Source organism: Myiozetetes cayanensis, unplaced genomic scaffold (genome assembly GCF_022539395.1).
Source record: "Myiozetetes cayanensis isolate MyiCay16 unplaced genomic scaffold, myiCay2020 scf32, whole genome shotgun sequence".
Taxonomy (NCBI): Eukaryota; Metazoa; Chordata; class Aves; order Passeriformes; family Tyrannidae; genus Myiozetetes; species Myiozetetes cayanensis.
Genome location: NW_026087544.1, coordinates 1290041 through 1306355, shown reverse-complemented (window position 1 = coordinate 1306355; position 16315 = coordinate 1290041). Strand labels below are relative to the sequence as shown.

The window sequence follows — 16315 nt, the reverse complement described above, 5'->3', positions numbered from 1 at the left end:
CACAGGCACAGGGGGACCAGGCCAGGCCCAAACACCCCGGACAGACCCTGCAGGCACGAGTTCCACTCACAGCCCCCCGTGACGGCAGAGCCAGCGTGGGCGCAGGAGCTGTCCCCCTCTCCCCAGTCACGCTGGTGTCGCCCCTCCCTGCTCCTTCTCCGGGGCTCTGGGTGACAAAACGAGGCAGGTCCCCGGTCAGGGCTCCCCGGGACAGCACCTGCGGCACCCACAGGACGTTCCCTCCTCCCACCACAGCATCCGCTTCCTTCGCCGGAGCGCGCTCACCAGGGGGGTGTGGTGGCACTTCCCTCCCCAGTGGGGCCACCCCAGCACCCAATAGTGGGGAACCCCCCAGTGACACCCACCCCACACATGGGGCACGTGGGAAAACACAAGAGCCGAACGCCTGGGATGGGGCGCTGCAAGAACCGCAAGAGCCCCTCATTTTTCCCCTGCAGTGCTGAGAGCGAAGAAGCTCCCAGCCTTCATCCTGCAAGAGTGGGGGGACTAAACGTGTCCCCCCACCCTCACCAGGGCACTGCAGTTGGAAAAGGACCAGCAAAACACCCAGGAAGTGCTGGGGCCTCGCAGAGCTCAGCAGCAGCAATGCCGTGCCAGGGAAATCGAGTCACGGAGCAGCGCCTTGGTCTGCAGCACAGGGCTGATGCTGCAGCCCGGGAACGCCAACCCCAGCGGAAATCTGCTGGGAGACCAGAAGGAGCTCCAGGTTTCTCCTACGCCAGCCCACCAGCGGCCCCCAGGGCCGGCAGCATCTCCTCCTCCCGCATCCCCGCGGTTCCCACCGGCGCAGCGGCAGCTCCGAGTTAAAATTCCCCGACTCCCACGCGGTGCCGACTCCTCCTCACCTCGCCGTCTGCGAGCTGGGACGCCACAGGTGCCAGCAGGGTGGGGAGGTGGGGGGGACACGCCAAAAGCACCCGGGTACCGTAGGCAGCGATGGAACTGCCGCTCGGGGTGCCACGTGCTGCCAGAGATGCAGGAAAGAGCTGCTGGCCCGGGATGTCACCACCACCAGCCCCAGTTCCCCGGCACCAGCCCCAGCTCCCCGGCACCAGCCCCAGCTCCCGGGCGGAGCAGAGCAGAGCAGAGCATGAATTGCGGCAGCCCACGGGCGGCACAGCCCGTAGTATTTCTCCCACTCGCCGTGCCAGGCACGCGGTTCCCGCTGCCGGAGCGGGGCGAGCGCCCGCCCGGTGCCAGGAGCGCAGCCGGCGCTTCCCTCGCGCGCGGCGGCCACCAGCACGTGCTCCCCGGGGCTGCCACGTGCAGGGCACAAGGCAGGGACCCTGTCCCCAGACTGGCTGTCACCTCCCTGGCCCAGTTAGGATGCTTGTCCCCATGCAGGTGTGGACACCAGGGATGGGGAAGCAACCAGAGAATCTTCATATCATCGCACCATCCTCCTCCTCCTCCTCTCCTGCCAGGCCGTAGGACAAAGAGGTCATGTGGCACCTCTGAGCCACGCACCAGGGCCAAGGTCACGGGGAAACCACAAGGAAAAGGCAGGAAGAGGCAACCTTCCCCAAAAATGCATCTCTCCGGCTACTCCACAGGGAACAGGAGTGGCTGCCACCAGCCCACTAATTACAGCTGCCTTGGCTCCGTTCTTTTCGCTCCTATTTTGTCTCCCGTTAATGAAGGCTGAAAAACTGCTGGGGTTTTTGCATACCCAAGGCAGCAATTAGCAGCAGCAAAGGACAGGGAAGAGGCTGGAGAGCACTGAGCGCTGTGGTCGCACGGATGCAGCGATCCATGACGATCCACGACGTGGCTCCCCAAAACCTGCCGCCCCTGAGCCCCACAACCTGGTGTCCCAAACCCCAAAACCTGCTGCCCCGAGCCCAGGGGCCACAACAGGCCTGGCTGCTGCTGTCCAAGCCCCCGAGCAGTGCATCCACGTGCCAAAGCCACCAGCACAGCTGCTGAGCCTCAGTGCTCAGGAATCCACCCGCGCCCCCCGGCCGGGCTTCCCCGCGCCCCAGGGTGCAGCAGCCCAGGAATTTCAGGGGGGGTGGAAGAAAAGAAAAAGCAGGGAGACTCCAGGCGAGCTGTCAAGGGGAATGTTTCCATCTAAGGCCTTGGTATTTCTCTCCCGGCGCCTGCACTAAATCACCCCAGCTCCTCTCATTATTCTTTTGTGCTTTACAAGGTAGCACAGCCCGTGGAGGAATGCAGGAGTGTGGGGAGCAAATCCAGCCTCTCCTGCACCAGCAAATACCTGCAACCCCCCAGCCTTTGGAGGGGCACAGCATCCCCTCCTGCCCTGCTACACCAGCACCTGGTACCTGGTGAGGGGGCACATGGCAGAGCCCAGGGCAGCTGGTGCTGCCAGACTGGGAGGATTGCCCTGGATCCCAGTATGAGGCTTTGTCCACTCCTTCTCCATCCCATTTAGCACTGGGAAAGAGGTTCCTCCCAGCCTGGGAGCATGGCAGGCACCGGGCACCAGGTGATATGGCACCAGCTGGGACACACTGCACAACTCTGTACTCCAGCACTTTCTTTCCCTCCAGGTGAACATTGTGCAGTGCCCTGGCAGAGAGGTGTCCAGGGCAGGCAGCTCCCACCTGGTTGCCCCCACAGCCTCTTCATCCCACCCTCCAGTCCCAGCAGGGTCCCATCCTGGGCTTGGCTTAGTGCTGGTTTACAGCTCAGAGCAAACGAGCGAGTGCAAAGCCAGGCAGGTCTGGGAATTCGCCTGCTTTCCCAGCCCCCCAGGATGGACACTGCAATGGTCACATCCCAGCCCTGCGCTCAGACCAACACGGATCCTCCCAGTTCCTGACACACCTGGACACCCCTTGCTCCCAGCACCCACAGCAGAAGGGAGATGACACCAACAATCCCACCGGGATGGGCAGCTGGGGGTCCTATTCCCAGGTAGACACTCCATCCCCCCCAGCACACGGGTGATGGGACTCTCCCAGTGTCACAGAAGTGCTGGTGCCCAGAGCAAGGCTGGGAGCAGCATCCAGGCAGCTGGAGGAGAGGGCACAGGCCACGGGGCCACCGGGCCAGGATCCAAACCAAGGATGGCGCAGAGGGCAGGGCGGGAGGAGCCCGGAGCTCTGCCCCGAGGGACAGGCGCTCTCTGCTCCACAGACCTCCGGAGCCATTCCCGGGGCAGAGGCACAGCCAGGGGACACTGGGACCTTGGTAGGAGCTGGGGGTCCTATTTCCAGGCAGCTCAGCCATTCCCACCTCTCCCGTGGGATCCCCATGGGATCCTACGAGCAGCGGGTGCAGTCGGTCTCTGACTCAACTCCTCACACATCCCCCCACCTTACACAGCTGGAGATCCTGAGGCAGCCACACACCTGAGCACAGCATCATCCCTCTGCCAGCCCCAAGCAGGGGGGAAATCCCAGCAATCCTGACTCCCACCTTTCTAAAAGCCATTCAGAAAGCAGCGGAACAGCTCAGCTTAAAATAAAGTAAAACCCAGCAGGTAAGTACTGACCCAGAGCACAGGGGATTGCACAGGCAAAACAACACCCAGGGAATGGGAGAGCCACCGGTCAGGACACAGGGGCACAGCCACGGTATTTTTAGCAGGATTACACAGGGACAGGGGATTCCTACCCTGAAAATCCCTGGGGGCTTAAAATAGGCCCCGTCATTTCCTCCCAGCAGCAGCCAGGAGAAGCATCTGCTTCTTCTGGAAGTCAGGAGGAGGAGAGGTTGAGCCCTTTGGGGTGCCACAGGGCACCCTGAGGCACCTGGGTGAGCACAGCACTCACCTTGCCAACGAGCTGCTTCCTCCTCCCGGTTCAGCGAGGAGAAGAATCCCGTGCAAAAACCAAAAGAGCAGCAATCCCAACAGAACACTCCTCCGGGTCCCAGCGGGGGAAACTGAGGCAGGAGCCACGGAGCTGGCTGGACACCACAGGGAGAGTTGAGGGCTCCTGGACTGCCCAGAGAGCAGGGGCTCCCCCAAAGCTGGGATGCACTGGGGGAACCCCAGAGAGCCCCCCCAGCAGCCCCCGGGGTGGGCTGGGACAGCAGGAGGGCTGATCCAGCACTCAGATCCCGATCCCGAGGCTGGAAGCAGCCCTGGGGACACGAGGAAGGGCTGGGGACAGAAATGCCCCTCCTGCCACCCTCCCCACGTGGGCCAGGGGGACGGCAGGGGTGCCCCTGGTCCGGTACCCGCCGTCTGTGTTCCGCTCCGGATCACATCCCCTTCGGACGCCGGGTAACTCCTCCGATCCCAGCTAGCTCCTATCCCTCATGCCAGACCGCTCCAGCAGCAGATCCATATTTTTCCATTGAAAAGTCCAAGCAGAGAGAGAGAAAGACAGAGAGAGAGAGGATTTTTCCAGGCAAAAGGGAAGAGTCAGCAACAAGGTGGGGTGGGGTGGGGAGGAGGCTCCGAGCCCCCCCTTCCCTGCCCCAAAAGGGTTAAAAAATAAAGTCGGGAAAAGTGTGTCTGCGATAGGAAAAACACACGCGCTCCCAGGGAGAGCGCGCCGGCTGCTCCCGTTTCCCTTCCCGACATGCCCCGCTCCTGGGAAAGTGTAGGCTGTTTTCCATATATAACTGCAAACTGTTCCATGCAGTAAGAAGTCTAATTAAAGGGAGGGAGGGAAAGAGAGCGGGAGAGACGCAGGAGAGCGAAAGGCAATATTTATACGAGGGGAGAAAAGCTGCATCCCGGGCACCAAATTAGACCCTCGCGGAGCAAAGCCCGTGGATACCACCGGGAGATCAAACCCGGGCAGAAGAGGCAAATCAGAGCCTGGAAAATATGTGGCAGTAAATAGGAGGAGAGAGCCAGATGGGCCAGGAGAGCATGGGGAGGGACAGGGGAAGGAAAAGCTCCTCTAAGGCAGTCACTGGGATGGGGCCAAGTGCTGTGGGAGGGGGCACATACACCCCCCACCCCCTGGGAGCCTCCCGGGGTCCCCACTCCTCATCCTTCACAGCAGGAGAACCAAGTCTTTAAGTAAACAGCAGGAATCTGCTTGAAAAATAAATATTAAAGTAAAACTACACAGGCAGGAACAGTGAAATGCCAGGAGGGGAGTGGCACGGTGTGGGATGCCGTGGTGGGTGGGAGAGGCTGCAAGGGAAGGGACACCCATCCACACTCAAGGGGTTACCCACATAGTCCCCACCCCACTAAGACACACCAGCCTTGCCTCTCCCACCCACCCGCAGCTGCATCTCACCCTTAAGTCACCCTGAGCATCGGGAGAGAGGCTGGTGACAACAGCACCATCCTCCTCCTCCTCCTCACAGGCACCGTGTGCTCTGTTCTCAGCTGGCTGGGACTGTCCCTCCACTCCCCAAAATGGACCTGACCCCCTGCTCTGGCGACGGAGCTGTGGCGTGCTGGGCACTGCCATTCCCAGTACCACCATTCCCAGCACTGCCATTCCCAGTACCACCATTCCCAGCACTGCCATTCCCAGTATCACCATTCCCACCTCCACACACACGTGCCTCGGTGTGCCAGGTGCTCAGCCCCATCCTGACCTATCCTGTTTACGCAGCGTCTCTCCAGCCCCTCGTGCTCCCTCCCTCTGCAGGCGACGCCCTGCAGGCTCCCAGCTGCACCAGTGAACCAGGGAAACTGGGATATCCCTTTTCCTCAAGTGCCAGCACGCAGCTGCTGGCACAGCTCCCACCTCCTGCATCCTTGCAGGTGGGATGGTGCCTCCCAGCCCCTCTGGCGCTGACCCAACCCAGGCTCTGCCACCCCACACGTCCTCTGTGCCATAAATCACAGCTCACGGTGCTGCAGGTGGTCCCCCCCACCCACCAAAGAACCCACTGTTGAAGCTGCAACAGAGCTGGGAGTCAGAATCAGAGAATCTCAGGATGATTTGGGTTGGAAGGGACCTTAAAGCTCATCCAGTTCCACCCCCGGCACAGGCAGGGACACCTTCCACTAGCCCAGGTTGCTCCAAGCCCCGTCCAACCTGGCCCTGAATGCCAAGCTTGGGTTGAGCTCTACTTCAAACTGCAGAGACAGCACAAGACACAACAGGAGCAAGGACACGGTGCTGGGGGAAGGGTCCCACTGCCTAGCACCCCTCACCCCAACAAGCAATGCCCCCCCAAAGCCCTGCAGCCTCTGCCCAGCCTCCAAACAAGAGGAACAGCCCCGGGGTCAGCCGAGGTGACAGCTGGACACCGGCCACTTTGTCCCAGCTGGACCTGGAGCCACGGGAGGCTTTGGCACAGCCCCTGCCTATCCCAGGCACTTACCCAGGTGGGTCTCTAAGCACCAGCACTAATCCAGGGATAATTGCGGCTTTAACAGCGATAGGGCCCAGATTACTGGCGCGATCCGGGTGTTAGGGGTGCTGTGCTGGCAGGAAGCAGACGGAGCGAGGGCGATCCACAGGGAATACGGCGAGTGGCCGGCACCCAACCCAGCTCCCCAGGACACCAGAGCCCAGCACGGGGTGGTACCAGGGGATGGAGGCAGATGGGCTGCCCGTGGCTGGGCGTCCTTGATTCCTGCTCTCCACCCCGCTGGAAAAATGCAAAACCCACCCAGGGCCTGGGGCTAGCATGGACAGCATTCCCCCTCCTGCCCCAGGTATCCTAGCCAGGATTGTTCCACATGCTGGAATCCCTGCCACTCCCAAGGCTCTGGTTCCTCTTCTCTGCCCTCTCATTTTCCCAGCTGCAGTACCAGGGTCCTTCCTCACCCTCTCCATCCACCTTTTGCTCCATCTTGGAGCCCAGGGAGGGGTTGGGCAGGTGGGTTTGCTCTCTGCATAACAAGGATAGTGGGAATGCAAAGAGCAAGGGACACTGCCAGGGCAGCAGCTGGTTTGGGGTCCCCCAGAACCACCGGGACTTGTTCTGTTCCCTGCTCCCACACAGCCCCTCGAGGGGAAGCGGCCACACAGGGTCCCAGGCAAGGAGGCTGAGACTCAGGGAAGCTCTGTGTCAGCTTTCCTGGGTCCCTTCCCAAGGATTCTCTTCCCAAAGGATCACTCCAGCAGGGCTGGAGCTCAGCGAGGTCTCGGGGGCTGAGGAACAGCAAGGCCGGTCTGCACACACAGCTGCGTCCGGGGGAGCTGGAGGAGGAAGGGAGGATCCCTCATTGTCCTTTCCAAAGGGAAAAGGGACAGTCCCCTGCATGGAGGTGCCAGGCAGGGCAGGAAGCACTTCCAGCCTCCTTGCTCCAGGCTGTGTCTGCCCGTGGAGAGCAGAGGACACCTGCTCGCAGCACAGGTCCCCCCCGCACGGCACAGTCACCATCTGCAACAGCTTCCCAGGATTCGATGCATTTCACGTTCAACTGCAGGAGCCAGAGGATCCCCTGGCTGCTGACCTGCACAGAAACACCCAGCTGCTGCGGGGGAGGGATGGCATGGAGGAGGAGGAAGGGCCATTCCTGCACCGAGCTCCTGGTGTGTGTGTGCCCAGCGAGGTGAGACCGGGCACACAGACAGTGAACACATCCACAGATGGGCAGAGAGGGAAAACAACGCCAAGAAGGGAAGCAATGAATGGAAAGAGATGAAAGGCAGCAGGTCAGGAGCTAGAACAACAGCATTCAGCAGCAGATACAGAGCTGGAGCACGGTGTGGAAGGATCTTGGCTCGCCAGGGCCTGGCCCAGGGCTGCACCCAGCCCTGGAGTATCCACTGGACACCACACCAGACACCTCTCCCAAAACAGGCACCTCAGAGCAACACCTCAGCACCCTGACCCACAGCTCCAGCCCTCCCCCAGGGAGCAAAGCAGCCTCCTCTGGGAGCCCCAGTCGGCTGCATTTGGCACCCAGCACACGCCAAGCAATCCAAGCTGCCCCTGGGAGGAGCAGCCCGTGGATTCAATACCCCGAGGAGCATCCAGGCCGGCTCCCAGGGGCACAGCACACCCCGGGGATGCCGAGGCAGGGAGCAGGATGAGGTTATCCAGCTGGTTTTCCCCCACGGGGAGGTGAGTAGGGGCTGGCTGTTTGCTTTCTCCTTCCCCCAGGAGATCTCCTGTTGGCTCGGGAAACACCCTGGGGTGCAGCTCTGCGGGGAGGAGACGCTTCCCAGACACAGGCAGCAGCTTCAGTCCTTCCCTTTGGTTTTGGCCAGTCCAGTTGGGGTCAGATTTAAGAGCAATTCGTCACTTGGGAAATAACACCACTCCAGGCCTCCTCCCTCAAATAAACCTCAAAAGACATCATTTAGGCGAGCTTAATTTGGACAACTAAAAATAGCCAGCACTAGTCACACTGGAAAACGCAGGCTGTGGAGCTTCACCCTTTCACAGCTCCAGCTGGGACATGGGGGTTTCCGACCCCCAGCTCCACAGAAGTGTCCCTAGGGAGGAGCACAGCCTTGCTCCCACAGGGAATCAGTGGGTGCAACAGGACCCTCCCAGGACCCATCCCAGTGCCCTGCACGGCTGCTCCGCTGAAAGTTTTGGGTCCCCAGACTTTCCCAGGCAGGATGCGGTGACTCACAGCCACGTCTGCACCAGGACACCCAGGAAAGATCAGCCACGCTTCCAGCTCCTCCCAGCCCAGCCAAGTTTCTGGTCCCGGCTCCCTGCAGCTGATTCAGCCCCGCAGCCCCAGGCCTGTGCCACCCGGGATAAATCCCCACCACCGAGCAGTGCGGGCTGTCATTCCAGCTTTCCTGCCATCCCACAGCAGCGGGGCTGCCACAGGCACTGCGACCCTCACCAGGCGCAATCCCAGCCTTGCTCCAGCCCATCCCACCGGCAGCTCGGGCTCCTCCACCGGCAGCCTGGCATTGCCAGCTGTCGGCATCACCAAACAGCCTCCAGCAGAGCCACAAATCCAGCCTGCCCTCATTTCCCTGCAATCCCCCTCCTTGCACCAATCTCTCCCTCCTTGCACTAATCCCTCCCTGTTCCAGAGGCAGGAATAATATTTAACTCAGGTTCACGCTGGAGCACGAGCTCCCTCCCAGCCCTGGGTCACCCCCGGGCTGTCCCCACCACTGAGGCCGTGCTGGATCAGAGCTCCCGGCACAACCACGCACCCGTGGCAGAGCCCGGCTCCGGTGGGAAGCCCCCCTGGAGCGGGCAGCCCTGGGAAGCCCGGGAAGCTGGCGCTGCCGGCTGCCAGCTGCAGCGATATGTCACGGAGGGATTTGTATGCAGCCGGCGCGCGGGACCGGCAGACGGGCTGGGCTGTCCAGGTGCCACGCGGCTCCCGGAGCCAGCCAGACACCCTGCCCTGGATTCCACAGCCGGCAGATCCCGCCTGGAGCCATCCTCGTCCCCTGGGATACACCCCAGCTCAGCCCCGTGCGGAGGTGGGGGCTTCAACCCCTGCAGAGCGGGGATGAGAGGGGACGATGCTCAAGGACTGAGCCATCTTCTCACCCATCCCTGTGTCCCTTGGCTGCCTGTGGGATGGCACGAGCAGGAAAAGCAGTATTCCCACTGCCAGCTACAGAGAATCCGTGCAGCCCAGGATCTGCCCACAGCGGCACTCGAGCAACCCAGGGTTATTTTTAAGTGGCTGGTGAGAAGGTGGGAAGGGAGATGAAGGGCTGGAATGCTGCGATGCTGTGCCACTAAGCCTCTGGAAAGGCTGGAGCACAGAGAGGGGAAGCATCAGCGTTCCCAAGCAGGAACAAAAGGCGAGAAGCGAAAAGTCGAGGGCATTCCGTGGGGCTGGCCAGAGCAGTCGGCACCTCCCGGGCGAGCGAGGGGTGGCAAAGGGACAGTAAAGCTCCAGCTGCTGCAGCAGGGTCCTTAATTAGCATCTCGGGAATCAGCGCTGAAAATCAGACACCTTCTGCCCGAAATCCGAGCCCAGACCTGAAAATCTGATCCTTGGATCCGATGCTCAAAGAGCAAAGGTCACGTCAAATCCCAGACAGGCCCTGCCACTGTTCCGCAGGGCTGAGCTCCCCCCGTGGTCCCCTGTGCCCAGCTTTGCCCCCTGCCCACCCCCAGCCCCCCCAGGCTGAGCAGAGGCAGCACCGTGAGGGACAGCAGCTTATTTTTAGCCCGGGGAAGGCAGGAGCTGGGAGCTGCCCTCCCAACTCTTGCCCTTGGCATGGGACACGCTGCTTTCACTGCTGCAGCGAGTGCCTCGGGCCTCAGCCCACCCCACTGCCCCCCGGGCTCTGCAGAGCTGGCTGTACTCCCCCCCGGCTGGCATCACCTCCCCTGGCACGAATCCTTCGCTCAGGGAGGAGGAGGAGGAGGAGGATGCTCAGCCCAGGAGCCTGCGGCTGCCGCGGCCCCGCGGCAGAAGGATCCGGATTATTTACAGCTCCTTAACGGAGCGCGGCGAGTTCGGCAGGGCTGAGATCGGCAGGCTTGCCTTAGGCAGGGCTGACCTTTCGGCGCTGGAGACAAAGGGAGGTGTCAGCCGGCGCAGGATCGCTGGTGCGGGACCCTCCGCAGCCAGCCGGGACGGAGCGGGAGGCCGGACCCTGGCGGGGGGCTCGGCAGCGCCGGCCCGGCCAAGGCCACGGAAAGCCAAGCGCGCCGGGATCCCAGCCTGGGAAAAGGAGGGATCGGATTCCTCCCTGCCCGGCCCCGCCGGACAAACTCTTCCGGGTGGGGACTCCTACGCGCCGCTCTCTGCCCAGGCACTCCAGCGGCTCGCCGCTTCCCGCAGCCCCCGGCCGCTCCTGCGGCTGGAAAACACCGGGATACGGCACGAAATAAAAGCGGGGGGGGGGCTGGAGACTCGCCCCCGGCACCCCGGCGGCTGCGCTTGGCTCCTCTGCCGGCTCAGCCCAGCTGCCGACTCATCCCTGCCATGGAAGCGTGGAGGGAAAAGTTTCCCCGTCAGCACAAAACACCGGCAACTGACCAAACCTTGGGCTTGGCTTCTGCCGCCCTGGCCAGGAGTTCACCCTGCTGGGGACCCGCCAGGTCCCGGCTCGGGGGGTGCAGGGGACGGGCCCACTCCTTGCCTTAGGGGACTGGGGTGTCCCCCAGGGGCTCCCCAGACCCTCGCACTGCAGGGAAGGAAGGACCTGCTGAGATCAGGAGATCTGTCCCTTGGCACTGCCCAAGGGGAGATCCTTCCCATGCCCCTTCCCTCGCTCCAAAGAGATCTAACTGTGGGATTTGGGCAAAGGAAAATTTGCAGGGTTGGTGTCACAACACTCCCCAGCACGGACCCTCCTGGTCCCTACAGTGTTCAGGACTGGATGCCATGACCCAGAAGCCCAGACATCCCAGGGAAGCAGCCCAGGAGTACCTGGTATCCCACCAGGATCCCCACGTCCCTCACCACCTTCCTGGGCAGCAGTGACCTGTCCACCCTTGCCATCTCACTCCCTGCTGAGGTGCTACAGGCAGAGGGATTCTCCCACCCAGGATTCCCACAGCCCCAATTCCTGACCCCCTCTGGGGCACATTGCTGTGCATCAGCTTCCCACATTTAAATCCAAGACCTCTCCCAGAAGCTCACAAATGTAGGATAGCGAACTCATCTGTTACTCACAGAGAGCTCTCCCAGGATTTAAGTTGCTTAATTAGTGCTTTAAGAGAGTCACCAGCCGAGTGGGTGACACCCCAGCGGGATGTCATGTGCTCCACAGGGCTCAAGCTTCGCTTTCCTCCTTTCCTACCCAGGGTTACCTTGTTTCTTTTTTTTCCTTTTCCATTTTCTAATGAACAAACAATGGGGCAGGTTTTATAAGTCCATGGAAACTCTATTATCCCTCTGCATTAAAGCCAAAAGCAACTAATTAAAACATCAAAGTCAGAGGTTTCATTAGTTTGGCCTCAGTGCTGGCAGAAGGTGACGGGAACGTGGCTCCCACAGCCGACTGCTCCGAGGGACCCCAAGGCTGGACCTGCACCCTGAAACACATTCCCTGTCCCAGTGCCACCCTTTCCCATCAAAGCTGCTTCCCCCAAGAACATCTCCATCACCTGCACCATCAGATGGGTCTTTATTCCCACCTGGCACAACACTAGGATGAGAGGGATGGGTTCAAATTTCCAGCTCACCCTCGCCAATCTATCTCCTCTGTACATGGGATCCCTACCTACATGACAGAACATCCCTGCCTCCATCCATCCTGAGCAGGAATGCTCCAGGCAGCCAGCAGGCATCCAATAGCATCCCTCACCCTGCCAGGATCCGCTCCCAGAAGTCCCCAGCGAGCCACAGGAACTGGGGAGCACCAAGGAGGAGTCACCTCTTTGCACTGCAGTGGCCACCTCCCCATCCAAGGACCTGCATCCCACTGCCATGGTCACGCTGAGCATCAGCCACCTCCCCATCCAAGGACCTGCATCCCATTGCCACGGTCACACTGAGCATCAGCCACCTCCCCATCCAAGGACCTGCATCCCATTGCCACGGTCACGCTGAGCATCAGCCACCTCCCCATCCAAGGACCTGCATCCCATTGCCACGGTCACACCAAGCATCGCCACATCCCTCCCCGGGCTCCTGGTCCCTGCCACAGCTGCACTCGGAGCCAAGCAGGATCCCCGGGGCTTTGACCCAGGTTTTCCTCCGGCTCCTTTCCCAGGCACAGCCCAGCCGTCCCCGGCGGGGAGGAGCCGTGGGCGAGGAGGAAGCCAGAGCTGCCAGCCCTTCCCTGGGCCCTGCGCGGGGAGCAGCGGACACGGGGAGCAGCAGCGAACAGGCGCCGGCAGCGAGTCCCCGCTGCAGAGATTTGGGTCCCCCCAGTCCCTGCAGGCTCCATCCTGTGCTGCCGGAACAGGCGCGTGCGACCACTGCGGGAAAACTCCGCTCGTGGCCTAGCGGGGAGGAGAAACAGGAAAATTGGGAAAAAAACCCAACCCCAGAGAGGAGCGGGGAGCGTGCTGAGAATCCGCAGCCCCGGCGAGGGGCAGGTACGGAAGGAGCAGGCAGGGGAGGAGCAGGCTCGTCTCCCAGGGCAGGGAGCCTTGGGGACAAGGGGAAACTCCAGGCTCAGCTCCACCCCGGCGCTTTCGACTGCAAAACAATAGTGGAGAGGAGCAGCCGTCCCTCCCTGCTCTTACTCATCCTGCCCAAGGACCTGTGCCACCCTTCGGCTCACCCCTCCCTGCCCCTCCTCTGCCCGGGGGCTCCGGCATGGCGTGTCCCGGCTCCAGAGGCGCAGGCGACGGCAAAAGATCCCCCGGGAACGGATCCGGACCCACGGCACGCGAGCGGCGAGCCAGCAGCGCAGGGAATTCCCTCCGTCATCATCTCAGCCGAAAAAAAAAAAAAAACAACAACCAACACCCAACAACACCCTTCGCCCTCTCCAGCCTCTACCTGCAGCGCTCGCACCACCGCCCAGCGCCAGCAATCCCCTTTCCAGCCGGGAAGGAGCCGAGAATTCGCGGAGGGCTCCCACGGGGCTGCTCCCAGCGCAGCCCCCGCGGCGACCGTGGGACGGGGATGGAGCCTGAACCCCGAGGGGCCGCTCTGGGGGACCGGGAGGCTCTGCCTCCATGCCCTGGGAGCTTCCCAGCTCCACCTGCACCATCCCTGGCCAGGCACCTCCATGTCCGAGTGCATCCAGCCTGGCCGTGGGGAGTCGCAGGACACGCAGGGGTCGGGAGGCCTCCAAGACCACCCAGCACCCACCATTCAGCCCGGGAGGGCCTCACCACCCTGACACGAGGGGCACCCCCTGACCCACCACCCAGCCCAGCCACCCCAGGGGACGGGTGGGATTTCCCGGGGGGGTCATCCAAGGGGGCAGCCGGGGAGGGATCCCCACGGCGCGGCGGGGTGGGGCCGGCGGAGCGCGGGGGCGTCAGCCTCTCTCGCTCATGATTTAATAATTTAGGTGCGTTTCAGTGCTCAGGGAAGCGAAAGATTGAGGGCAGTGTCTGGAGCCTGGCAGGGCGCAGGCAGCGGCACAGCCCACGGCCGTGGCATCGCGCCCCTCGGGAGTGGGGGCACGGCTCGGTGTCCCCCAGCCTCAGGACAGCTCTGGATGCCCCATGGGGTGCTCCGAGCACTCACCTCCACCCCAATTCGCTGCCCCCGGGTCCTGCCCGTCCACCCACGTCCAGGGCTGCCTGTCCACGTCCACGGGCAGAAACTGGCTGCACTGGTTTGAGCTTCGCAATCCAAACCCCCACCCAAGCTCAGGTCTCCAGAGATAAGAGCACAATAACCTATTGTCCCTCCTCCCCTCCCAACATCTCCACTTGCCTCTGGCAAAGCAGGGAGGGACCACCCAGCTCCACACAGTCCCCCCACCCCCACTGCCGGGGACCCCACGGGGGGCACAGCCCCACCGAGCCAGGCGAGGGATGCTGGGAGGCTGCAGAGTCGGGGCTTGGATGCAGGGAGAGGACTGGGGGCAGAGGCAGGAGGAGGAGGACGAGGCCAGAGACCGGTTGGGCTTCTAATTTATCTCCTTATATATTTTTTTCCTCCCCACTCCTGTTTTCTGCCGTGGATCTGACCAGCTGGATTGGTGCAGGCAGGAGGGGGACGTGCCCAGCCCTGGCGTGGGCAAACCCCACGCAGCCTCCCCACTGCATCCCACCCTCCCTGCGTCCCACCCTGCATCCCACCCCCAGCCCCACGCACACCCCACCCGAGCCACCCCACTCCAGGCAGGGAGCAGCCCCCCTCCTGCCCCACGGGTGGGGAAAACCACCCAAACCACCCACGCAGCACCTTCCCCGCTCTGTCCTTGGGCTGCCGCAAGCCCCCCTCCCCTTCCCCCGCCTCTTCCTTCCTCCATCATCCTCCTCCTCCTCCCCGCAATGCCACAACACGCTGCCTTCCAAGAAGCCCACAGCACGCGCGACCAGGAACCCCACGCCCCACCTCAAGGGCAGGCAACAAGTTGCAGGACACGACCGGAGAGTCCTCCCCACACCAGATACTGGGGGGGCTGAGGGAGTTGCCCGCTCACCCCCCCCGCCCCGAAGATGTTTGGGGGCTGCAGCGCCTCGCAGCCCCCCACGCACCACAGCGGACGGACCGTGCTTATCCCACCATCACACCCATCTCCCACGTGGGACCGGGGTGCGGGGGGATCCACGCCAAGCCCACCCCCCTGCTCTAGGGACCCACGCCAAGCCCCGCCATCCCACCTGCTGCACTGGGACGAACCGGGGTGGGTGAAAGCACCGCGCCCACCTCCCCACCCGCCCGGGCTGGGCAGTGGGCGCGGTGCTTTCACCCACCTGTGCACCCCTCACCTACAAACACCCCCCACCGGAGACCCCCCACCCCACTCCCGTGACTCCCCCCATACACTCACCCCTCAACCCCTCACGGGACCCCCGTACCCCACGCCGGGGGTCCCCCCGCGCACTCACCGGCTCAGCTCCCACGGCGCCCGGCTGGCGGCGGAGCCCCCCCGGCTGGCCATGGGATGGAGGGGGAACGGTCCCGGAGCTAACGGGAGAAAATGCTTGTCATGGCAACCCCCGTGCCGAGCGGGGCCGTGCGGGGCCGGGCCGAGGAGGGAGGGGACGAGGGGAGGGAGGGGGAGGGCTCGTCCCAGCCCGCCGGGGAGGGGCTCCCTTAAGGTGGTTGCACGCCCCGACGGCTGCTTAAGGGGGACGGGAAGGAGACGGAGAGTGGGTAGAGTGGGGTGTAAACGCCAGGCAGTGGGGGGACCCCACAGGCAGAGCGGGGGGTGCACCCCCAGAAAGTGTGGGGACCCCCCGGGCAATGTGGGGATCCCCCCTGCTAGAGCGAGGAGAGCACCCCTGGGCAATGTGGGGACCCCCCCAGGCAGTGTGTGCACCCCTGGGCAATGTGGGGGCACCACAATGTGTCACCCCAGGGAGCTCGGGCACGACCCGTGGCAGTGAGGTGTGGGCACTCCCAGGTGTGGGCACCCCAAGAAGTGAGGGCCCATCCTCATGCCCAAACCCCTCCCCAGTCCAGGCATGGGGAAGGCAGCAGGAGCACCGTGACCTGTGGCAGAATCGGGGTTCCTTGTGGGTTTAAAGTGGCTTTGGGGTTCTTCACTGGCACTGTGGTAGATGCCCAGAGTTGGGGTGTGCCCGTCTGACACCCCCTGAGAGCGACTGTCCCCCCGAGGGGCAGCATCACTCGGGAGGGTGCACACCCTGAGATCCACAGAGGGGCCAGCTTGAAGAACCACCCAGGGGCAGATCTTCACCCCTTTTTTTAAAGGAACCGGGATAAAAATCCCCATGGAATCATTCCTGAGGGGTGGAAACGCCACGGCCATGCCTGGTGGCAGTGGGGCACGGGGCAGCAGTGCCGTGTTGGGCACCTTAACTCGGCACTCGCCCTCCCCGCAGCCCCAGTCCGGGCACGCCGCGGGTTCGAGTTAAACCAGTGGAACATCTGTGCACGCACAAGCCCTAATTAGCGCTCGGAACGGTTTTTTCCCCCCTTGAGGGCCTGCACCTCGAGAATTTCACATTCCTGAGCGCT

General features: G+C 62.8%; 1 protein-coding gene across 6 annotated transcripts in view; it reads right to left on the bottom strand.

The window, feature by feature from the left end:
* ATP2B4 (ATPase plasma membrane Ca2+ transporting 4) overlaps positions 1 to 15366 on the bottom strand; it is a 46922-nt gene extending 31556 nt beyond the window's left edge. For all 6 annotated transcript variants that reach the window (XM_050326952.1, XM_050326955.1, XM_050326950.1 and 3 more), the window contains exon 1: positions 15220 to 15366. The gene's annotated coding sequence lies outside the window, so the exon portion shown is untranslated. The remainder of the gene's footprint in view (positions 1 to 15219) is intronic.
* Between the last annotated feature and the right edge of the window lie 949 nt (positions 15367 to 16315).